Here is a 25,946-nt window from a genome sequence, read left to right as displayed (position 1 = left end):
TCCTTAACAAATTGCTTTGTAAGATAGGTTCAAATGAATGAGAATAACTTAATGGAATCTTTTTGCATTCTAGAGTATCTTAATTCGGTACTGAAGTGCAAAACCAAAAACAACCAGACAGTTCAAGATGCCGATACACTGCTTTGGAAGTGGTCTAGATGAAAGCATCAATTCACTTGCTGAGATTTGCTGAGGTTTCTGCAGTAAACATCCTCTACAATAAGTATACAACACAAACTCCACCTGCCACTGGAAATTATTTGCACTGAATTTGATAGCTTTGGAACAATTCATAAGGCTGGGTTAAATAATGCTAATAAACCCATAATGTCTTTACAGTTGACATTTCATCATTTGATTAAGACTATGCAACCTCTCTGAAACTGAGCAATTATTTCTTGAAGATCAGTTGTCAATATCTCAGCTAACTTTTAGTACTATTTTTTCACTTTTTCTCTCTATTCAAGGCATGACTGAAAAGAGATATCCAACAAAGCTCTTAGTCATGTTCTTCAATTTAGGCACACGTCAGAATTGCTGGAGGTAAAAAAGCCATACTTCAGTCTAGAAGTCTTTGCTTATATGATTTTGTTATCAAAGGGTTTACTACCTAAGAAAGACAACCAGGCAATATATATCTATTTATTTCCATATCATGCTGTGATTTCAGCAACAACTCCTTCAGTTGATGCATCTTCGCATCAAGTCCTGGGGTATTTTAACTAGATCATTGTACTCAAACTTCACTTCAGCAAAAGTGTAAAACTTAAGGCTCATGTTAATAGTTCCCTTTCAAAATTAATTGGAATTGCTCACACATTCTTAAATACTTGATTAACTGTGACAAATGAGCAACCAGAACAAAAAGAACAAACCATAACAAAAAGGCTCAAACTAGTAATTTTCTGTAAAAATTAGATTCAGACACACAACAATGTTTCAACAACTCCTATCTATGGAGTCTTAAAGTTCCCTAATCGAACCTTAGGACAATATTTTCAGAAACTTCCAGTATATTTTAATTCATCTCTTTTAAATAGAAAACCTTTAATATACAAGATTTCACAAATGCAAGACTTCTACAAATACAGCCAATATTAAAAAGAGCGCACATCACCTGATAATAAGTACACCAAACAGCTAAGAACAGAGGCATATAAAATTAATAAGTATTTTAAAAAATGCCTGTTAAATATTTTTCAATACAACAGAAAATATTTTCTCATATTGGCTTCTTTGAACGTGGATATTTGCTTATGTGCTTACATTGTCAGCACTTATTATTTTAGTATGTCTACTCAGAATAAGAAAGTTAACCATGCGTGCAGATTTGAGGTAACTAACAGCTTATGTTGCCTACACGTTACCAGGTTTTAATCCTACTGAGGGGAAATTGTATATAGTAAGACAATTAAAGACAATACTTTAGTCCCAGGCTACAGGGACTTTCATTGACCTCTTAACTATTCTATACTACATTGCTACTTCATTTTTAATGAGTGTTCTATAAACAGGGTAGCTGTTTGTATTCTGAATCTGCAAATGCTGCAAAAATTTCTAAAAATGGGTCAGTTGCAAAAACCTAAATACTTTCAGCCTATTATTGTACAGTATTTAAAGAACATTCTCAAGAGCTAATGTTTAATGGCAGACAGATATTTTAATAACATATATATTAAATAATAATATCAAATAATATTGACTTAAAAAAAATCAGAACTCAGAAATTAAACCCAAGATAACATATGTCTTCAATTCAACAACAAACACTGACATGTATATGCACAGATGAAAATTGTTACTATGCTTGAAAGATGACTTAACCATAAGGCATAGTTCAAGACTTAAGATACTTCAGTTCTGTTCTAGCAGTGAAACTACTGCTTCACTTTCATGAGAGGTTTAATTTCAGTTAATTCTAGGAAGCTTAGAATAGCTTGCAATAAAGAAGCCATGTTGTGTTTCTCATACCAACTAAGTTATATTAATTGTACCTACATATGTACTGGAGGTCACTATTGCAAAGCCATATTCATTACAAAATTTTCCAACTGATGTTCCTTGTGCAGAAATCCACAACTGAAACATTTAAATGTTTAATGAAAGTGGTATGTCATTAAGAGGTATTTGAAGGGCCCCTGTTAGGACACTTATCTGGGCTCTGGGAGAACAGTCAAGTACTTGTTTTGTCTGATGGAGATCTAATTTTGCATTTTTAGACCAGACGACCTCAGGAGTAACACTTCGTGTTTTCTCCTCTTAATCTGCCAGCTTTCCCATGCTACATAACAGTATACTTTTTAAACTTCAGTTTAATTAACACCTCCCTTGGGTTTTCAGTTTTTGGGTTTGGGAAGTTGATAATAAATTGCAGGCAAAGCTACATAGCATAAACATTGTTGCTGCCATCTGTTGCCATCTATAGTTTTGAAGAGTCCTGAAGGTGACTGTATCACTCACTCCATGAACAGGGTAAGGCTACAACACAACAGTGAGAGGCTACAAATGTACATTTTGAACTTCACGGAAGAACAGTCTGAATAAGCATATTATTCTAGCTCTTTCATCCACAGTCATAAATGCACAAATGGAAAAGCTGTGGTATAAGACAGTCCACTGTGTAAAGCAGTAATTGTCATTGCAACTCTTTTACATTCCCTAGGACCATGCTGAATTTGATAAGAATCGTGAATCCACAGCCCTCTGCATCACTGGGATTTCACACTCCAACTCTCCACTCAACTCCCCTCTGTCATTTCTAACATTCAAGTCTCCTTTCAGGCAATGCCAGTCTTTACTCCTCATAAACTTGTCATAAGAATACTTAGTCCTGTCATTAGAGAGGCATTTAATTTAAAACACATTTAAATAAGAAAGGTTGATTAAACAAACTTGCAAGTCTTGCTGCTTTACTTTTATGCCTTCCTTTCACTCAGTCTCAAGGTAGATCTTAAAATGCATAATCCAATTAAATGGTAAAAATTTCCATAATTAATGAGGAACCATTCTCCTTTCTTTTCTACTTATGCACATCAATCCTCCAACCTTAAGAAAAGGGAGTGGGATAGAATAGTACAAATAAGCTTTTATACTGGGTAATTACATACATACCTACAATATTTGGCATCATAATGCCACAGAATCACAGAACACTGAGGTCAAGGGACCTCAAGAGGTCACTAAGTCTGCCTCTCTGCCCCAAGGCACGATCAACTATACTGAAACCATTCTTGACAGATGTTTGTATAACCTGATCCTATAAAATTTCCGGTGATGGAAATTCCATAGCTTGCTTACATAACCTACAAAAATATTGTTACAAATTGCAGTTACTATTCAATATAGCAAAAAGTCCTTACTGGTCTGCAAGATTAATTTTTTCCCAATTTTAATCCACAATATGGTCCTCTTGAATTCATGCAGATGATAACAATGCACACATATCTCTGTGACTAGGCATACAATATGTATGTTGGTTTTCAATTTTATAAAAAGAATAATTCTGCATAACTGATCACCAGTGCTCTTAAATTAGTAAGCTGCAGAGGACTTCACAATTAATCGCAGTACAAATGCACTGAATTTTCCATTACAGTGCAGTGTATGCTAAATAAATTTATCTTATTTTCACTTACTTTTGATACAGGACACATGTTTTCATACACATATATATAAATATACACACACATCCCCCATGGGCAGATTGTGGTTTAATACAAACTTATAATGCAAAGTGTTCCCAGCAGGTCTAGGTTTGTTGAAGACCAAGGATCTAATGATAAAGAAATTAACACCTTCACAAATGAGGATTCTATGGTCAAGCCAAGCCAGATGGCTCTTGATACTTGTCTGCATCCTGACTTGCACTGAAGGATCAATATAACAGTTTATTCATAAGCATGATTTGGGAATCCCAGTTGGTTGCAATTAGGATAAAGAATGAATTCTCTCCTAACAGCATAAAAAACAGCAGGATTTTACTTGCAAAGGCAACAACACTTTCCAGAATTTAATACAGATTTACTAAGGTTTCTAATTTTTTTTCCCCCAACTTTGTTTTTGTTTTTTGTTTGTTTGTTTGTTTGTTTTTTTATCCTTTATGAGAATAATTTTACTAGACAAATTAAAATTTTCATGGTGATAGAGAGTGAAAGATCTTGCATTTATATGAAAAGGACTGCTTTAGGGCTTTAGTCCTTATACCTGGAAGCAAAAAAAGTACCAAAAATAGATCAAAAGCTATTTTGAAAAGCAAAAAATTGAACAATCTCTTTTTTGATTTTATATCCCCCAGAAGAAAAGTTTTGAACTTACTGAGTTAAATATTGACAACATTCTACCAACAAGTGTGTGGGAACTTTTTCAAACAGCTGGAACATTATCTATAGATTTTTGCAGGTTCACAAGCCCTGTGCTCAGATTTCCAGTAAAAGCTGCTGTCTAATACAAAGCTAAATGCCCCAGGGACATCGAAATGAACATATTTTTCTACTGTTTTAAGCACACCAGCAGTCATTTGTAGAGTTTACATGGTTTTCTTGTCAATACCTGCTGGTCACAGTTGGTGAAGAAGCAGTTTCACTTATGATCTGCTTGCTAATTAAGCATGGCAATAGCCATTCAGAGTGAAATCTTCAACAACCTGACACACAAAAGGAAAGAATCAGATGTATTCTCAGAAGACTTCTGTCTTTAAATCATTTGGATTCTGTAGTTACTGCAACTGAAAGATAACAGAAATTACTAAATCAGATTAACATGCAACTTTTCTGATAGAGTATCATATTCTGTATGTAGGATGGATGTTTTAAGCCTAATGTTCCACAATAAAATTCTTTAACAGAAGAAAAGTTAAAAGGATATGAAGCTATCCCAGTATAGGCCAAAAATCTGTATGGTCTTCTGCTTCTCATTTTCTTCAGTGGTTCATAACCTATCCTTTTCTATTGGCATCTTTCATCATCCAATTGCACCGTATTCCTTCACTTGTAGGAGGATTGTAAAGTTTTCTCCTATGGTGCTCTTCTGCACACAAAACATCCTAAAAAGTATCAACAAAGCTACTTCATTGCTCTGTTTTAAATTTTTTGCTCCCTTGGCCTTCAAAAGCCAGTTGCTCTTTTGATAAATGATTATCATCCGACATCTCTTTGTTGCCTCATATTACTACTCCTTCTTGGTTTGTATCCATGTGTTGTCTTAGTTCATGCTTATATTACAAACTCATAGGCAGAAGTCTTTGGCATTTGTACAGCCCCACCCAGTGGTTCCAGGCTTGAATTCCAAGACACATTTCAGTCCAGTAAATAAAATACCCCAAAAACATCAGTTTTCTTGAAAGAGTTGACATTTCTCTATTTTTTTATGCCCCTTGTATGCAAGGAGGACAAACCTGGAGTGATTGGTAACCAAATCTTGCTAATAATTACGAACAAGCTGTATAGGCAATGAAATAGAATATTTAATTTGAAAGTGAATATTTTTCTGAGAGAAATGTTAAGATGGAAAAGGCATTAGTGTAACCACCAGAGGTGATTGAAATTCACTCTTCCCACAGAGTGAAAACTCACTCTATAAGGAACACTATCACATCCAAGTATATTTTTGATCTTTTGCAAGCCATGCCCAAATTCTTTAAATAAAATTTAACATAATAAATGTTTATTTATAGCCAGTTTGTCATTGCAACTTTTCAGTTCCCGCTTTACATTCACCTTCCGTAAAAATGGACATTTGACATAATTGTAAAAAAATGCGCCTTTTGCAATTTTGGACAAGAAATATAGCAATAAAATTTTGCTTTTAATATATCCTAAGGACAAAATTGCAATAGAAGGTGCTGCTATACTGCTTGTAAAGGTAACTGGCATGGAAAAGTTTAGGAAGTCTAGCACTTTAAAAATCTGAAAGGTGGAGGCCTTTCTCTTACTTCCTGTAATAGAGAGTAGGCCTGAAAAAGTAAGCTGCTACTTGCTATGGAATTACCTTATCCACCTTGGTAAGCTAATATAGTATTCACAGCTGCCATTGGCAACAATAGGTCATGTCCCAAAAGGAGAGTGGTACTGGGTGACAAGTCAATGCCCACACAGAAGCCCTCAATCAGGCACAGCAGACAGTTTTTAGGCAGTAACTGTGGTGCATCCCTTCCCCCTGTAAGGAGCCCTGAGGTTAGTTTGGATATTGCCAGTGGTAAGGTAGCCTCTGCCCAGAGACTGTATGGTGCTATTAATGTCTACTCTGCTCAGTGTAAGTTTTATGATAAAATTCTGCTAGGAAAAAGATCTGATAGTGTTATTGCAAACCTGCTTTTGAAGAAAATAATACTTTGAAAACTACACAGACTTTATTTTGAAGCCTTTTTTTTTTCATTATTAGCGACAAACTAAAGATCCCCCAGATAGATAATAGAATAAAAAGACTTCAGGAAAAATATATATAGGATTTAATTTTAGAGACTGGTATTCTTTCCCTGACCTTTGGGCACTTTTTTTTTTTTATAGTTTCTTAATAACAAATGAGGTTAAGCCACTAACCTCTCTGGAGAGAATACACAATAGAGTTAAATAAAGAGTCAGAATCAAGGCACAGTGAAAAATGCATTAGAAAAAAAACCTACCAAAATTTTTCAATTAAAGTAGTCCAAAGACTTAGAAAGCCTTCAAATTTCAATTTCATGATGTTGTACTGAAAAGGTTCCTTCTGCTTCTGATAATTTTACTTCACCTTTTCCAGTGTTGGGTTGCCTTTTTTTAATACCTTGTCACTTCATTGTTAGCTATTCTTTGAAATGCATTTCTTGACAGAGGTTTTGGTTGCACCTATAATGAAATAAAAATTGCAACATGCTTCCAATAATCACTGATAATCAGAAAATGTTACAGGAAGCAGTGCTATCAATTCATAAATGGCTTCACACATTAAATCCTGCATTAGAGAACAAACAATAAAAAAATCTTTGAGCTTCTTTCAACCTCAACTGCTACCTATTAAATATCAGGATATTAATATATGTTTTTAAATAATACTATGCTTTTAAATAATAATTATGCTTTAAAAAAATACTTTAGAAAAAAAAAGGTCGCAAGAAAGCCACCAGTAATTTTTCTTTTTCTGTTGAAGACTGTTGTGCAAAGGAATGTTATCCCTATGCAAAAATCCAATACCTTTTTATGATGACACAAGGAGCACACAGTGTTGTCTGTGAAGCTAGTTTTGTCCTGAACAAGAACTTTCTGGCATAAAACTAAACTAAAAAGAACAGATGGTTGCAGGAAATAATTAAAAAAAAAAAGAAGAAGAAAAAAAGGAAGAAGAAACAGATATCAAAGCATCACCTTCTCTATCCCTGAATCTTCCTTGAAAGAAGTAGAACAGGAAGTTTCAAGAAGCTTACATCATCCATTTCCCAAAAGATTCAATCCTACAATTAATATGTCAAACACTTGAATTGTAAAGAAGAGCCAGATGCTCAATGTGGACTTACTTGGGCACTGCTAAATGGTCACTGTAGGCATTCTTAGGAACTGAATATAATTAAACAGAAAAAGTCTTTATTGGAAGTTATTATCATATTATTATTCATTATCATAGAATTCATGAAATACAGGTTGGTTGTAAGTCTTCTCATGTTCTCTATCTGCCCTAAAGACATGGCATTTCTTGTATTTGATGACTTACGGAACTTTCCCAGAGCACCAAAAAAACCCCAACCCCAAACCCAAAAAACCCAAACCAAAAAGCCCCTAACCAAAAACCAAAACCAGCTGCTAGGTAAAAGACAAGAAGTATTGTTGAGCACATAATGAGCACAAAACCAAATGCATTTAAAAAAAAAAAAATTCCTCAATTTTAGTCATTCAAGAGTTGTTTTTGTATAGCTGTCAGACAGCATTACAGACATGATACAAAATACAGCCCTCTAAGAGTTAATGTAAGAGCTACAATTAAAGCAACTTAAGCAAATATACATGAAGTTGCCATGTATTCCCACATCAAGCTGCAAAATGCACCAGCATTATCCTCAGTGTATCCTAGATGTGAATCTCTGAGTGTGCAGATTCTTTCCTGCAGTTTAATAGAGTCATTTCGTATGCACACTCTGATCATGAAGGTTATACTTAGTGTTCTGCAGTAAAACAACATTTTAATTAAGTTATAAGAATATCAATTTCATTCTAGTCTTTGATGCTTTTACAGACAATCACAAAACAACAAAAATTTCAAAAAACCACTGTTAGTATTATTTTAATTTAATCAGAGATCAAAGTTATGAGAAGCGGTAAAACCATCAGAAGTTTCTCTCAACAGCTGAAAAACCTTTATATCTGACTAATTAAAAGTACAATACTCTACAACTCTAGCAATGTGCAGTATGGATAATTCCAGTAATAATAATAACAACTATAGTATATCATCTATTCTGTGGCACACCTTCAGGAGTTCAAAATAACAAACAAGAGTTGCATATAACAAATATAACAAACAAGGTGTGAGTTAGGATGCTAATAATTAAATATATTGACTCCTTTATAGAGTTTATAATAGCTACTTTAAGAATACTCTTGTGCTACAGTAGTATCTGTAAAGGTCACTACAGATGGGAGGAAGCTAAGAAAAAGAAAACTTGGAAACTGGGATCAAAGAATGTGCTATTAAAGCATATGTAACCTTCTAGCTAGCCCTGAATTGAGCCATTTCAAAATACTTCGGTCTGTAGTGAAAGTGATATATTCTTCAAGCTTCATCAACTATATTTTAATTTGAAAGTTGGTAAGTGGAATAAATATGAATAAAAGATTACTGTGTAGTAAGGGTTACCTTGTTTATTGAAACAGTAAGCACTGTTCTTTACCACCGCTGATATACTGAATCAGGTTAGCAGCAAAGTTTCTATTTAAAATTAGTTACTTGCCTGAAGTTACAAATTGTTACCTTTCTGTATGTGTTATAATTCAAAACAGACCACTTAGTGAAGCACCTGAGGATATCAGATGTGCTTGCAACCTTTAATGTAGCTCATTTTTCCGAGTAGGTTAAAGAACAAAAAGCAAAATTTCATAAACATCACATATTTTTGAAATTATATTCATCAGACAAGGAAAAAGAGCCTAAATACATTACATTTAGGGTGTTAAAAAGGTCCATCACAGGAAATTTATATATTTATTTGCTTGTAGAACTGGCAGAGATCCCTGTCTGTCACAATTACAGCCACAACACTTCATTCCCGACAAGATTTCTCCCTGTCTCTGTTAGCCCACAGCATGGTCTGTGGGACTCATGGTTATCAATCCGATAAATCTCAACGTGCTGTGTCAGTTTTAAGTACCACCAACTGCTCAAGCACATAAACATCAGCAAGTAGCAGGTGCTCTGTAGTACTGTAGTACTTAATATCTGTGCCCTACACTGTCCTTCCTGATCTTCATTTTCAGAAATGCATTTTCAATTTCATTGCTCTGGTACCAATATGCAAATGGCAAAAGGGTGTTGTCTGAAGCTATATCCAGTGTCCCAAAAAGACAATCTGAGGAAAAGGAGGAGCAAACTAAGCCCAAGTCAATAAAAACATTAAAAAATATTTTCTTTTATAATCTATCTGAAACAGAAGGCAATCTATAAAAAAAAAATTAAAAAAAGAAATTATGACTTCTAGATAGAGTTTAAATACACTATTTTTAAAGTGACAGATGAGATAGAATTAAAGCATTCTTTAGAACCAGTTGCAGATGTAGTAATAATTAATCCAGATGGTAAGAGACAGGGAAAACTAATGTAATGATTTTTTTCTACTCATGAATCTTTTTTTTTCTTTCTTTCGCAGTTTCTAAAAATATTTTTACAAAACAAAATCGAAAGAAAGATGTGAATGGTGCTTCTACAACAGTGACTCTGGGGTGGAGACAGTATCTTTTTCTTCTCTTCTTGAAGAAAAAATTATAATAATCACATATCAAAAAAATATTTTAGAAATGCAGAAATCCAAGTTTGGGTTAAAGACATTTCCTCTACAACATCTACCTCTATGTATTCCTACCTCTATGTAAACCTATCTCCAAACCCTCATTTGCATTTGCAGTTAATTTTCTGGTAAATGCATCAAAACCAGGAAGCCTGAATAAAACTTCATTTAGATTTAATTAGATTTACATTTAATGCCCAGGATAGCAAAGCTTTAAAAGCTAATAAGTGAAATGATCAGCAAGGGATTTCCTAGCAAATCTTATCAATACAGGAAAAAAATTACCTAACACAGAGTCACCATAGACCAATAATAGGAGAACAAAAATGAAAATTCATTTTCAATTAAAAATGTTTCCAAAATCTGAAAGCAACCTTCTATGTCAGAGCATGGTTATCACTTTCATGGCTGAAAGAGGAAACTTCATAGTACCAGAAATGCCTCTGAGCAGGATTTGTTCTTATTCAAGGATTGTTTATACTTTTGGTTTTTTGAAAAATCACTTTTATCAAATCACTCCACTACAGATACAGATTCTGATACCTCTTTAAGTGTCTAAATTCCTGAAGTTAGACTCTTGTAACCATGAATTTCATACTTGAAATATAATCTAGGCTATTGAAATATGTTATACCTCATTTTGAGAAGTTCCAATAAAACTAAAGAGTATTGTTATAGTGAAAATTTATCTAAGCAATTGGCTTAACTCAGCACACAACTGCAAGAAAAATTCATTTAGAAATATGTCACTCTCAGTCAAGACCATGTGAAGTCCCTCCACATATCACTGAGTGCTAAACAAAACATGTACCCCCCACAAAAAAACCATACATATGCTATGACTACTGGGGGGTCTTGAATCTATGTAAAAGATAGATTACATTAGATATTTGGAAGAAATTCTTCACTATGAGGATGGTGAGGCACTGGAACAGGTTGCCCAGAGAAGCTGTGAATGCCCCATTCCCAGAAGTGTTCAAGGCCAGGCTGGACGAGCAATCTGGTCTAGTGGAAGGTGTCTGCCTGCAGCAGGGATGAGGTCCCATCCAACCCAACTCATTCTATTGTCACTACTTTGGCAGGGGAAGCATACACGTCAAGCATACTAAATCCTTAGAGTTTTATTACCCAAGGAGAAAACCAGAAGAGAGATATAATTCTTAATGGTACTGGTGGATTAACTGTCACTTTGGTAGCCAAGTAATCAAGGACTAGAAGTTTAGCTTTTGAAAGAAAATTTTTGCTTCTCGTTTTCACTATTCCCAAAATAAAGTCCTCATAAAACCCTGCCATCCAGTCTACTGGAGATATATTTCCTAATCTAAAAATAGAAGCCTGACAATCTTTGCGCGAAGACTTACATGGCAGACATGCTGTGATAGGATATCACAGTGGATGGTTTTCTCTCTACTGTCCATGTATTTATATTGAGTTACTTGGTTTCCCCAGGGTTGCTTCACAGGTGGGGAAGTGATCTCCAGGCAGAGGAAAGCCGGTCTCAAGGAATATTTCTTAATTTTTCTTAGGACAAAATCACTAGTGACATGCAACGTATTTCCTACATATTTCAATTAACCAGACAATGCCATGGAACAGATGCAGGTTAAAAAAAAAAAAAAAAAAAGAAAAAAGAAAAGAAAAGAAGTAATCACAGAGATTATCTCCTATTAGATTTCTCAGATTACAATAGGTAAGATCACCTCTTTGGGTGGCACAGGGATCAATTTTCAATGAAACAGTTTTCACTCTTATACTCTAAAGTTCTATCTACTAGGACAAGAGGCAAGAACAGTTGACCTGTGAGGAAAAAATGTTTTAAAAAAATGTTTAAAAAACTCCAACCAAGCTCCAAAACCTGAATCACAATTTACTGAAAACTATTTTCCTTCTCCAGTTACCTGAGGGAGGAGACAGGTAAAGATGGGGCTAGAATGAATGTTCCCTTTTCCCTAAATACTTAATTTAATTGAAGAGTTTTTCTTTACATATTTAAGTTTGCATGAAATGAGGATCCTTTATGCAATCAGTGCAGACTGTGTTCCTATCTTAGATAGCTGAATCAGTCTCTGAATTCACCACTTTGGAGAGTCTAGAATCCTAATTTTAACTTTATTAGGTGCCAAAATTATAGGGTATGAAGAAAGATGTTTGTGTAATCACATGACGTCTGACTAGCTAGCTTCAACATTCTGAATTCCAAAGGATCAGCATTACCTAAATATGGCCCTTGGCACCATCAGCTCCAAATCATCCTAGCCTGAGATACAACTCCCCAAGTTTACTTTCCCAAATAAGCAGAGAATGTTGATACTTCAAGATACACACTTACCTGCAAATAAAGGACTTAAATACCAACTTAGAAACGTCTAGCAATCCTTCAATATACACTATTTTTCAATTTAGTTAATAATCTGTAATTCTTCAGTTACAAGCCATAAATCTTAAAATGCTTCTACAAGTTTTGAGTTTATCCTGTGGAAAATTTAATTCAGGCTGAAATTGAAATATATCTTACATAAAGAAAATATACGTTTTGGTTTGTACACCTAGCAGAAAAAATTTCTACTAACCTTACTGTTTTATAAGAACTGAGATAATAAAAAAAGAATAATTTTTTGTTCTACAGTGACTCAGAATCCTTTGCCTTTTTTTCCTATTGGAACAATAGGAACTGATTGGAGACATAACTCACAACTTTCACTGAAATGCTTAACATTACAGAACTAATTAGACCCAATGCCTTTACAGATGGAAACAAGGACTTCTCATGTCAACAGATATATGCTTCTGAATAAAAGGCAATTAATTAAGAACATACCATTAAAACAATTTATTTCTTCCAACAGTATTTTGGCTATTGTTCATTTGGCTTCCTTTAGCTTGCATCTCATCTCATCTCTTGATCATGATGTAAAACTTACTTATCTACATGAGATTATTTTTATTATTCCCAAATAATAATAAAAAATCCAAACCCAAATCTAAAAACTTTCACTCCAGATCTCTCTTACAGTAAAAAACTTTTCCTTATGTTCAGATGGAATTCATGTATTTCAGTTTATGCTCATTATCTCTTATTCTGCCACTGGGCACCACTGAGAAGGGTAGGGGTTCATCTTCTTTGCACTCTCCAATTAGATATTTATAACCACTGATAAGGTCTTCCTGGGCCTTCTGTTTAAGCACTCACATCTATGACAGAGAAGATCAGACACATAGGATGAATTTCCTCCAATACCTTTTTGGTATCAGAGCCACGAAAAAGGAAGCCAGTCTTCTAAGTGAGATAGAGTACTTCAACATCTATAATACTATTAACAACAAAGGAGGGCACCACAACAGCAGAGTCAGGATCTTCAGAGCATTGTGTGGTGGGAGGACACAACACAAAAGATATAAGCTGAAACATTTTCTAGCCTGATTGCCTATAAATAAAAGCCTTTTTACTATGAGGTAGTCAGGACCTGGAATAGGTTGCCCCAGTCTGCCTCTGTCTCTGTCCTCAGATATTTTCAAGATAGTCTAGGAAAACTGTGAGTAACCTGGCCTGACTTCAACACTGACCCTCATTTGAGCAGAGGGCTGGACCAAGATACCTCCTGAGATATCTTCCAACCTGAACTATTGTATGAGCCTATAATCTATGACAGAAGTATTCACAATTCATCTTAAAGGAACAGATTAAGGTCTGAGCTAGCTCTACCACTGTTAAACCAAAAAAAATCCAACCAAAACATCCAATATCTGTGTTCTGGAAATATACACAATATGACCACAAATAACACACTCCTGTATGGGTATAGGAAAAAGGGTCTTAAAGTAAAGATAGGTAAGAGAAATAGATGTTAAATGCTAATTCTGTAAAAAGTTTTAAGTACTTAAGAATCAAAATGGTGCTGGAAACAACACTTCTAGTAGATGCATATTATCTTGTACAGTACATATGCTGCAGGTTACAAATCTTCATACTTTTAAACAAGGCCAGACAAAAAACTGTATTACCCACAACATAAAAAAATCAACACTCCATTCTGGAAGAATTAGTCTCTTCCCAGTTTCAACATGACTAAGTTTGGTTTTGGCAGTTATGGTTCTTGTTATTCAACACTTGCGTTAACAAGTCAGATGCAGGAAGTGTGCTCAGCCCTCTCCTCATCCAGCGCCTCGACTGGCTTCTCAGACATTTCAGTGGAAGTAGGTGCAAGTGAGTTAACTTTCAAAAGTGAGTTAGAGTGCACTGTGCTTCCCTAATAACTGCTTCCCTAAGAGAATAGAGTCCTCCTGGTGCTCTAAAAAAATAAGTCAGAAAACTGAAGTTCTGTAGAGATCCCTTGAGACAATTACTCAGATCAGAGATGGAATGATTAAAAGCATGATGAATTTGTTTTTTCCATTCTTATCTTGATTATTTTAGCATGAGAAGAGTTGGTGCTTGCTAAAGGTGGAAGCAGCTCAACTACAGCTGACCTAGACAGCTACATAAAATTATAGCATTCTCAAGGCTTCTTCTAATTGAGAAAAGAAACAGATGATGGAACTTGGTGTCTGATGCAATTTTGCTTATTTACAGAATTAAAGTTCCACTCTTCTTAGCACAACAAATCACAAGCAAGCAACTGTTTTCTGTTCCTTACTACTCACCTTCATCTACCATTCCATCTAAAAGCTCTCACAAAGCAGTGTTTAAATTCGCACTTCAAGCAGTCATTTACACAAGGCTATGAGCATTTGGTTAATTTTTCAATTTCGTGTCATTTTCCCATTTCTTCTAAGAATTATTCAGCAAAATCCCTCAGCTACATGTATTGTCATTTTACTGAGTGACATACCTTTGTTCTGGTGCTTCTTAAATGAAAGGCAGTGGCTCATCAGCTTCAGTCATCATTGTTACAAATAAGAGTTTAAATTATTCTGTCATCCTACTAAAGTGTGAAAAATAGCTACCCCATGCTTCTTCAGTGAATAATTCAAGCACTATATACCTTTAAATACTAAAGTGCTTTGACTATTTTTCTGTCTTTCCACTTATGCAACTACTCTCAACTACTGTGATTGCAGTATCCAAGAATTGCACTAAATGACTAGATCCATTTCAATGTTTTACTCTGAAGGTGCAAGCAATGAAAACTATGACCACTCTTCTGTGACGTTTCTGTTGCATGAAATTGTTCCTTTGTTAGCCTTCCAAAGAGATAAATTCATCCTTCAGTGGGATCCTACTCTCACTGTCAACAAATTCAAACACAACATACAATAAAGGAATAGAGGTCCTTTCTAGAGAGACGAGAACTAACTAATAGAATCCTGTGCTGTGCTATGCTAATACTCTACTCTCACATTAATCTTTTTGACAAATAGAGGGAAAAGATGGCATATACACCAAGATTATACATAAAAACATAAAACCAAAGGTTTCAATTTAAGAATTAGAATGGCAGAGTGATATTTAGGGCAGGCAGATAGTTTTCCATGAAAAAACATTCACAATACTTGGGGGGGGGGGGGGGGAAGAATCAAAAAGAGAGAGGGATAAAAGTGAACTGGCGACTTTAAAAGCAAATAATCAGAATTTCAGACTGAACAAATGCTAATTCTTTGCAGTAGCCTTAGAAATGACTGAACACAGAATTCATTTAAGATGACCACAAACAAAAAGCAGGGAAAAAGAGGACCATTTGCCACAGTGAAGATCCCCTAGTTTCTAATGCTAAATAACTTAGTATGGGGAGCATGCAAGATTAACTTCACAAGGTTAATTTTTGGTGTCTTGTATTTTGTAACGCTAGAGATAGAACTTCTCCTTTGCACCATGGACATTTTACAGTTTCTTTTCTTCATCCTACATAATTCTCAAAATAAGACAGTCAGGGTAGGTAGGCAGCATCTATTCAAACCAGAATGTGGCCAAGATGCTGGGATGAAAACCTTGCCTTAAAGCTCTGTCCTTCCCCCAGACTTCTAATGCTCATTCAACATCAACACTATAGCATTATCACATTCTTACAGCATCTAGTTTTCTCCAGGAATTGGCTATCACTGCTAGAGACTTAATTTCTAACCAGAGCTATCTGTTGCCACACAGCTGCAGATGGATTTCAGACACCAATTATATGGATGATAAAACACTAGCTTTTCCCAACAAGGCTCTACAGTTGAGCCCTTCCACATGCAGCTGCTGGCCAACTGTTGATTATTCACAGCAGAAAGCTCAGTTTCACCTGAGCCCCATCTATTGATCCACCAATAAAGTCAAGCCCTGTAGATCAAAACAGACTCTCAGTTCTTGAGTTTTCAGTGCCAAATGCAGAATCCAATGAAGGGCAAAGAAGGCCATACTTAGAAATGCAGTGCCATGTACAATCACTTTCTGGTCTGTAAAGGAGGCATGAAGGAAAAAGGATGGCAAATGTGCTCTGCAGGCAAAGACAGTCTTCTTTTACACTGGTGTCATATGGAGAAATTGGATTACCACACAATAACAAGTCCAATGAGCACAGAGTATGAGAGTAGGATAGAAGCTAATTTACCACTAGATTAGTCTCAGACATTCCTCTTACCTGGACTGCATTAAAACAGGAACATCTATGTTTCCACCCTGTTGTTTGATGTGTTTCATATCTTTGTTCTGCCCAGAAAGAACAGTACAAGAATTTTTTTATTATATTCTATTTACTCTCTACTATTCTCTTCAAAATAACAGTTTCATATGCAGCAGATTTAATCTGCTATTTGGCAAGAATGTACACCATTTTTTTTAACTTGACTGCATTTTCACTAGGAGATGACTTGAATCTATGACTTGAGCACACAAAGTAACTACTCTGATACAAACATGCACAGCACACTTTACTTTGCCAGAAAGGATCTGAGGTCACGTCAGTATAAGAGAACTCTAGAATATTAAGCCAAATTAAATCTAACATATTGATCCATGTGTACACATATTTCTTAAGAAATAAAATGGCCATTCAGTGAAACACACTGAATGGAGACAAGAGAGAAATATTGTATATGTATTGAATTAATATGATTTAAATAAAAATTTTAAGTTCAGTTTAACTTTGAATGCTCCCATGTACATATGAGTTTACAAATTTCTATGACATCAGCATATTTGTATACACAACACTCCCTTCCCTTTTTCCCCAGCTGCAGTACTGCTGTACTGAAACTGCTTTATACATAAGGTATTCTTCTAACAGGTCCTTCTATCCCTCTGCAATTAACACACTTTCATACATAAAGTAGATCCCCTTGCCTCAGAGTAATATTACATACCTGCATTTAACTACATCTGACAGTTATTAGCCTGAATACTTAACTAATCTAGGTTCTTCTGTACAAAATGTGACCCTACTGTTTTTCCAAATTTAGCATAAGTTGCAAACTTGGAAGCTTATATTTCAATATCAGAACCCAAATACCACCTATTGGTAATATTTTTTTTTATTCAAAATAAGTACGTATTTACTCAGCAAGAAAATTTGAGTAAATTAGACATTAAAAGGTCAAGATGAAATTATTTCATACTTGGATACTAAGAACACTGAGGAGATCTGAAGCTCCAGTATTACAACATATTAGTCCATTTAGGAAGTAAAATTTCTTAGATAATTTGTAGAAGGGGAAAGAAGTTTTCCCCAAGCTCTTTGTTAAAAAAAACCAACAGATTTTCCATTAAGTTAGCTGAAACAAACTCACCTAGTTATACAGATTTCCTGCTATCAGCATGGTAAGCTCTGCCTTACAGCTGGGATTCCTGGAACCTGTAGTTCCATAAGGTCAGTTAGGAGTAGGAAGAACAGTAATTCTATTATACATAATCAACATTTTCTCACGTAATATTAAGCTGAAGTAGTGTGTGAACAGGTGCATTCCCACCAAAAGTTTTTTACCAACCCTATGATGATCCCTAAAATTTCTTCAAGTCTTATATAAGTGCATTTTAAACTGGTAAGAACAAGCTCACCTCAATTACACACTGCAACAAATTTAAACCACTGCACATGTTCAATATTATTCATATTGAACATCAATAGCTACAAACCCAAAACCTAATTCTGAGTCTTACCCAAAGCTTCCTGTATAACAACTCACAATGTACACTTTGGTTGCTTCATCTGTTTAAAAAAATAAGATTATAATAAGACTGTAAAAATAAATGTAATTATAATCTTATTATCCTCATTAAAATCTACAAATGAAAAATGAAAAGTATCTGTTGCTATTAATAACTGTGCACAACTAACACATTTTGTGGGACCAGGATCAACAGCACGTGACTGCACAGGCAGAGACTGTGTCAAAATACTAATGCACATGTAATAAACCATATGCAGAGAAAACCGATATTTTTTGTTTCATAATTTTAAAAAATTATTCTGTAATCTTAGCATTTTTCCTGTTCTGAACCCTTTTAGGAAGGAATCATTTATAGCTAAAAGCAATATCATCTTCATCAAAACAAATACTCGCAACTTAAAACCTAGATTATTATTTCCTTCCTCACATATATGTATATAAATGATTGTTTTTATTTAATAAATGAGAATAATCTGGGATCACAAAAAGTAAATTGGAAACAGCAGAGTTGCCTGTGTTCCTTTATTTATGGTGTAAAGTACAGGAATAAACATGTTAAAATGAGTATAGTACTATTTCACAATTGGTTGAGCAGTTAATTTCCTTAATGGGTGCATACAATATTATTTGAATTTTTTTTTAATGGAAATTTTATACACTGAATATTAGACTTTTTACAGAAACAAAACAAACCAAAATGCTTTAACAGCATTTCCTTCTAGTGCAAGCTAGCACAAATTTAAATGTGTCCCAGTGGGCAATAGAGAGCTGTGTTCGATGCTTGTGTATTTCTATTGGCTTCCATTTGATTAAAAGAAACTGCTTCACTATAGAAGCAAAGTAGAACAACTCCTTGAAGCATTAAAGCACAATGTTCTGTGCCTGTGACCACACAAAGATTCAAATGAAGAGAGAGATACAATGCCATTTTCGGAATGCCAGACTATCTAACTTTGAGTAATGACTACTTAGTGAACATTTACAGTATTTTTATTTTTTAAAACTCTATGCATAATTATCATAACACTTCTCTTTTCAAGATAAAATTAGTTTTGAAACTTTGCTTTTCTATCACCAGCCCTATTTATATTCTCAGTATACAGGAGATAAAGTACAAGAATAAGAAACCAATCATCAAACATTTAAATAACTGTCTTAAACTTCCCAAATTTTGCAGAAGGGAGACTAAAAAAAGAATGAAAACAACAAAAACATTCAGCTCTCTAACTTGCTAGAGGCCTATCCTCTCAGGACTGTGTGCAGTGTAAAGGCATGGATCTCACTTTAGGATCCAGAAACTTGGAGCTAACATAAGAATGCAGTAGAGTATGAAAATAACAAGCCCTTTGTTCTTCTTCATTCTCCAGTGCACATGTCAGATTTTGAATTTAGAAAACCCCAAAAGCACAAAGAAGTCTATGGATAATTTCATTACTCTGCTATAGGAAGGGAGGGAAAAATATCACAGTCAGAAAATCAGTGCTGCACAGTTACCAAAACTACTAGAAAACTCCACATTTGATAGTATAGAACAAAATCAAAACCATAAAATGAAATTATGTAAATTAAATATATGGATTTAAAAAAAACCCAACAAAACACCATCTAACTAAACCGAACTATTTATTTACAGAATAAACAATAGGTAGCATGTGGCACAAAAGAACCAAAGTCATATCTTTCTGAGGTGGAAAAGAACTAATGTTTAGGGATTAGGTCTAAAAAATGTCAGGCTGGTTCACACTGGGAAAAAAAAATCTTAAATGTTTATTTGCATGTTGCATCCCAGGAATCTATCATTAGAAAGCACAAAGCTGGAAGTTGCAAATTATTTTCCATCTTAAACCTGACAGTGTTTTCCTTTCTAAATGGTACAATGGAAAACGTGGTGATGTGGGAATTAATGTAAGGCAAGTCTGGAAGATGGTCAAGAATCTGGCTAAGATATGAACTTCTTTTATCCTGAGAATTAAGTACATGTCCTTCATATATGACAAGGTCACAAAATAAAGTCTTAAAATACAATATCTTTGTAAAGCTTACTGTAAAAATTTAGTTTATCTAGAAACAATAAATAACAAATAATGAAGTTCCAGTCAAAATTTAATTTTTGTAAATTTTGTAAATTTTGTTTTACAAGATATTTTTTGCAAGGCTTTAGTGCCTTTCCTTTAATAAGGTCTACTTACTGTACAAAATGCACAGAAGAGCTTAGCTGAATAATATGGCATTTTTGTGGCTATGATTTTAACTAGTTAAGCCAAGGAAATAGATGACAGCTATTTTATTTTTAATCTTACTCTTGAAGTAAAGCTGTAAACTTTTTCCTTCCAGAAATAATCCTCAAACTGATTGCTGTCAACTGATTGCTGGAGGGAAAGTCTGTCAACCAAGGAGGGTGGAGACAGAAGACAAGCTCACTCTTTCCATGTGTAACTACCTTTCCACAAAAAGTGGAAGCTAAATCTGACAAAATCTTTGTACTGTCCTTTATAGTATCCAACACTTTTATCCAGGAAAAACTACATCTGACTAGACTCCATTATCAAAGAGACATGATGTTATTCAAGTGTTCAGAATGAAACTCTCTTTGTTCCTTAAAAATGAAAGCATACCTTATAAGAGCAGATTCTGAATACTGGGGGATACAATCTGCCCTTCATACATTTCAAAAAACAAATTCATACCAAAATTTAAACTTTTTACAGATTTATTTATTTTTACATCTAAAATATATTGGCCCTATACCATTAATTGGCAGAAGAACACCTATCTACTTCAGAGGGTATAATGAAGATTGTTGATACCTATGAAGAGGTTTTTACGTAGTAAATACTATATAAATGCTAAATTATGGCAAGGACAGAAATAGCCCAGTTTATCTCCATCCAGAAACTCAAATTTTATGCTTAAATTTGGATTATCTTATTCATTCACTTCTAAAACCCAGTATTTCTACTAACCGATCTTTTGTAGTTTTTCAACACAAACTCCCTATTATCTTGCTTCAATTTTTTTTCAGATATCCACTAAGATCCTCTTGTAAACAAAGACAATCTTAGAACACATTTTTCTGTTGTCAATTCCTGAAACAAAAAAAGGTCTACCATTTGCAGGTTATAAAAATTTTAATTTGACCCTTTTTTCCCCCTTTAAACAGTTTTTAGGATGACAAAATGCAAGACTTCACTTGCAGACTTGAGTGACACAAAATGGTTGCTTAGCACTCTGAAGAATCATAGTAGGAAAAAGATATTAAATAATCTTCTCTGTTGTTCTGCAGGTAATGTGTAACATTTTACTTAATAACTATATCTGCACCTTTTGTAGCATAAGTTGAAAAGGATTTGCTCTGCCCTTCCAAGTTAAACAGATGTACAGCATTAACAGGAAATTTTAGACAACAGCAAAAAGAAGAAACTTTGAAAAGACATAGTCTGGAACAAATAAATTAACTTTTAAAAGCAAATATTATGGGAAAGGAAATCCAGAAGCCATCCTCTCCATATTCCAGTAAAGAATTTGATATGGTGTCACCCAGCAATGATTTACTGAGTTGGAAAAGATAGGCAGGCGTAATACAAAGATAAAGTCAATGTAAAAGTGACTAATGGTAACATATTAAATGGATTTATTTAAAATCCTTCTTCAGACTCATCTTATTTCGTCTGTGAATGTGGCAAAAAGAAGAGGTGTTTTGATTAAAACTGGTTACAGGAAGCCCTCTTGATGCAGGGGAGGTTCTCTCCAACTTGCAGAAGAAATTGGATGACCATTTGTAGTATTAGAAATGGCAAAACCTTTAGCAACTCTTCAAAGCACATGATTACAAATAGTAGAATTTCTGTGATTATTTCTGTGATGGTCTCTGATCATTTCAGAGCAACACAAAAAGATAAATCATACACCCATGTCTAGTTTATGACAACAGGGTTAAGTCAACCTGGCATACCTGTAAAACAAACTTGATCTTCACCAATATCTGACATAATATTTTGAGAAGACCAAGTGGAGCATTAGCACTCTTATTCAAGACTTTAAGAAAACACTTCAGGTACAAAGTTCAGAATTCACGAGAATTAAATTACTAGGCTTTGTATCTTCCTATTTATTCTGTTTCGCTAGAGAGACTATAAGGTGCTTTCTCTGCTTGTTTGATCCTAGCACATAAAAGCTGAGGAAGACACACGATCGATGGTTATAATTTATTGAGGGCTACACCCCAAGGAAGGAGTTGGTTTTAAATAACAATATTGAGAGATTAAAAATTAGGAATCAAAAAATATATTTAAGCTGAAAGTTCAAAGAAAACTCTAAACATTAGGAAAGAGGTTTTTAATCATCTTTCCAGAAAGAACAACAGGGCAATGTGCTTAACTAGCTTAAAGGTAGACTGTGATGACTTTATGACTCGAATTAGATAAGACTGTTGCCTAACTCAGAGAGGTCTTTTCTTCAGTCCTGAGTTACTGTGGTGATTAACTGTTCCCTATTTTGCCCCCTTCTTTACCAGTCTTTTTGTTGCCACTATTCCCACTGAAGTTCAACTAGGGCTATGAGAGAACTGCATGCAATTTTTTATCTCTAGGAGAAAACAGTCTTAAGACTTAAACCCCTACCCCTCTAGCTTAAATGGTTTCATAGAATATTGCATCAAAGCAGATGACTAGAAGCTCTCCTTGAGATCAAAAGATTTAATCACCAGCTAAACAGAGCAGTGCATTGCAAACATACTGAAATGATATTGCCTCTTCAGGTCTTCATTAAATATTTGTCCTCCTTGGAAGTTTAATCTGCTTACTATATAAACAGTCAAAGAAGGCATTTGATTGTACTCCATGCATATACACCTCAAATGCTGTCACTATGCGAAATCTCGTAACTTAACCTGTCTGTTAGGACATACAGCTGTCTGCATCTACCATAACATAGTACTCTATGTTAACCATTGAACAACCCATTTACAAGTTTCATATGACAGTGCGTAAATCAAAAACAACTGCACAAAATAGAGAGGGCATATTCATGTGCCTACAAATGCTGGCCCAGTTGTCATGTAGTTATTTGTGTAGCAATAAGTGAACATCATGCAGACATTTGACTCTTCTTCATTCAGCTCCTTTCAAAGATCTGTTCATCAATAAACAAGCAACGCTATGGTTACACAAAAAGCATGGTCAATATGTTGCAAATGTTGAAAATGTGGGTGGGTTTGTCATTCACTGAAGTCACCAAGCCCACAATCCCTTGTATCAAACAGAAGTCATTATTGTACAGACAATAAAGTCTAGTAAGTGTAAACACATCTCCCTGCCTCCTTCTGGCTGACAAATCATTTTTTCATTTTAGATTACAAAAGAAGCAAATGCTTTTCCAGTATAACTTGATGCAACAATTTGGTGACCAAACATAAAAATTTCCACTGGACTGAAACTTATGCAGTGACATATATTGTTCAAATCCCAAATCAGAACCTCCATGTTATTCACTTACGACCTACACGGCCAAAGCACTGGCCAGAACAATGTCAGTTACACCAAAAAAGTATTTTTTATTAGAGTACCTTCTCAGAACAATAAACATTCATCACTTAGTAAATTTTGGCCGCTTTGTGGGCTGGTGTTCCTGACAGCATTTCCAGTTAGAGACAGAAGAATCAGACAAGAAAACAAATTGTTCTCCTGTTCCAAGTTCAAAAATGAACTCTACTTTTATTGACTGCCATTTGACCTCTACCATCTGTGACAAACCAAATCCTAAACAACAGAATCTCTTTTAATTGCTTGGTTATAGACTAGACCAAGGCTCCCACCTTAAATGTCATAAACTGCTGTATATGTGAGTATGACTTAGTTTAACAACATGCAGTCTTGGATTTGACAGAAAGACTCCATTTCAAAATGAGGGTTTTTTTTCCTCGGGACATCTTGTAAATTTTTGTCCTTTTATTTCTGGCCTATGCTTATTTTTGGCACCGTTATTTTGTTGCTGTAGAACAGTGATATGAAAACTACTGCATACAGGCTTGTTTTCAAAGTAAGCATATTGAGTGGTTAGCCTAGCTCTAGTTCTTGCTTACCTCACAGATTTCTGTGTTATTATTAGTTTCTTATACAAGCACAGCAGTCTTTTGCCACACACACTTTTACAATAAGCTCAGAACTTATGAAACTTGCAAATGACATGTGCTGTCCAAGAACACAAACTCCTTAATTCCCTCACGCTGATGCAATGTACAGGATCCATCTATAATACACAACACCTTTTTAATGAAAAAGCCATGTTTTTACATAATTGGAACAAAAGAACTTAATAATATTTGCCATTTACAATATTACTAAAAATATTTTAGGCTACTAAAGCAATTAACCCCAATCTAAATCAGTTCCATCTGAAATTACAAAATCTTAGTCTAGTTTAGCCAGCAACAAAACTAGTCAAATATATGAAAATCCACTGATGTCACAAAATTAAAGTATGAATAATTTCTACAATATAAAATCATAATCTTATCAGGCTAAAACCCTCATTTTGTATTTTATGAAGAAATACCTGGCACAGGAATAACATAAACATCTGACTGAACAGTAGGTCTCCCCAGTTCAGCTCATTTAGCAGGCAAGTGTCAAGAACTATCACAGTACTGCCTTGGAGGTAGTAACTGAAATTCTTGGAAGTAGCTTATCACAGTTTTAAAGCTTTTTTTCAAAGGATGAAATCATCAAAGCAGACACAACATGGATTTTAGTTGCTGTAGTTGAGAAAGTCAACCTTTTCAATGGAAGTTGTGGTCTCCCTCATCCAAGTTTTCTCCATTCTGTATCTAAAAATATGGTCTTGTACACATTAAAAACTGAAGGTAAAATTTAACAGCCTGGTTATTCTCAGTCTTTCCACGTGAAGCAAAAATAAGAGGACATATGTGATTCTAAAGCACCATCCTTACACTCAACCACTTCCAACTCTGCAAGAAATTTCAGGCTATAATGTGTAAATCATTACTACATGCTCTAATAGTACTTTTTATTTAATCAGGAGAGAAGAAAAATGCCCTCTAGAATTACATTAAATAACTACAGATTTGTTTTAAATGAAATGATGTAGTTTATATCTGACCTGAGTTTCAGTCTTTTCCTAGTGGGAAATATAAATTCAGCATTTGGATACATAATCCTACAGCTCTCAGAAGAAGCCGACTCCACCGCGAACACTTTACATGATTTATAGCTCTCCTCCAGATTCAGATGACAAGTCTCGGCGGAGCAGGTGCAACGGGGTATTTTTTCCTTCCTTCAGACATCATTCCCTCGTATGTAAATTAATTAGCAAGTCTTCCGCACTCTCGCGTAAGCCGGGAAGATGAAGCCAAAGGAATATCAGCGTTTGGTTTCTCACGAGGAGCGGGTGACCCGGCGGAGGGAGAGAGAGAGGGAGGGGGCTCGCTGTTGTTACTGCTGGAGCCACAGCGATTTTGACAGCGTCAGCGGCGATAAAGTGAGCCTGGCTCCCGCGCGCTTATGCCAAGAGAGCGATTTTTAAACCGCGGGCAGGATCTGGGGGGAACCGCGGGGACGCGAAGCGAACACACCCCCCACACCCCTCCCCGGCAACACGAGCCTTTCTCTCCCCCCTGCCGGCAAGTTGGAGCTGCCCTGCCAGTACCGTCGTGCTCCCTCCGCACCCTGCCAGCCCTGCCCCTTTCCTGACGGCCGGGGAAACGGGGAGCGAGTCCCGGCTCCCATTACCTCCTCCGGAGCCATGGAGAGCGGTGCGGGCGCGGCCTCGGCTCCGCGCCGGGCGGAGCGGAGGGGCCGGCGCTGCCGGCGCTCCCCGCGCTCCCTCAGCCCGCCGCGCCTCGAGCCGCTGGCACAGCCCGCTCCACATAAATGCATTAACAGCA

At 35.4% G+C, this 25,946-nt stretch overlaps 1 protein-coding gene across 1 annotated transcript in view; it reads right to left on the bottom strand.

Moving 5' to 3' along the window:
* The window catches only part of LOC113982597 (heparan sulfate glucosamine 3-O-sulfotransferase 1-like), a 45,961-nt gene extending 20,410 nt beyond the window's left edge, over window positions 1-25,551 (bottom strand). The window contains exon 1 of the mRNA XM_027711004.2: window positions 25,163-25,551. The gene's annotated coding sequence lies outside the window, so the exon portion shown is untranslated. The remainder of the gene's footprint in view (window positions 1-25,162) is intronic.
* Between the last annotated feature and the right edge of the window lie 395 nt (window positions 25,552-25,946).

The sequence above is a fragment of the Pipra filicauda genome, unplaced genomic scaffold (genome assembly GCF_003945595.2).
Source record: "Pipra filicauda isolate LSUMZ 115617 unplaced genomic scaffold, ASM394559v2 scaffold15_size4787011_pilon, whole genome shotgun sequence".
Taxonomy (NCBI): domain Eukaryota; kingdom Metazoa; phylum Chordata; class Aves; order Passeriformes; family Pipridae; genus Pipra; species Pipra filicauda.
Note: the sequence above shows the minus strand (reverse complement) of the source record. Positions and strands in the feature narration are given on the sequence as shown.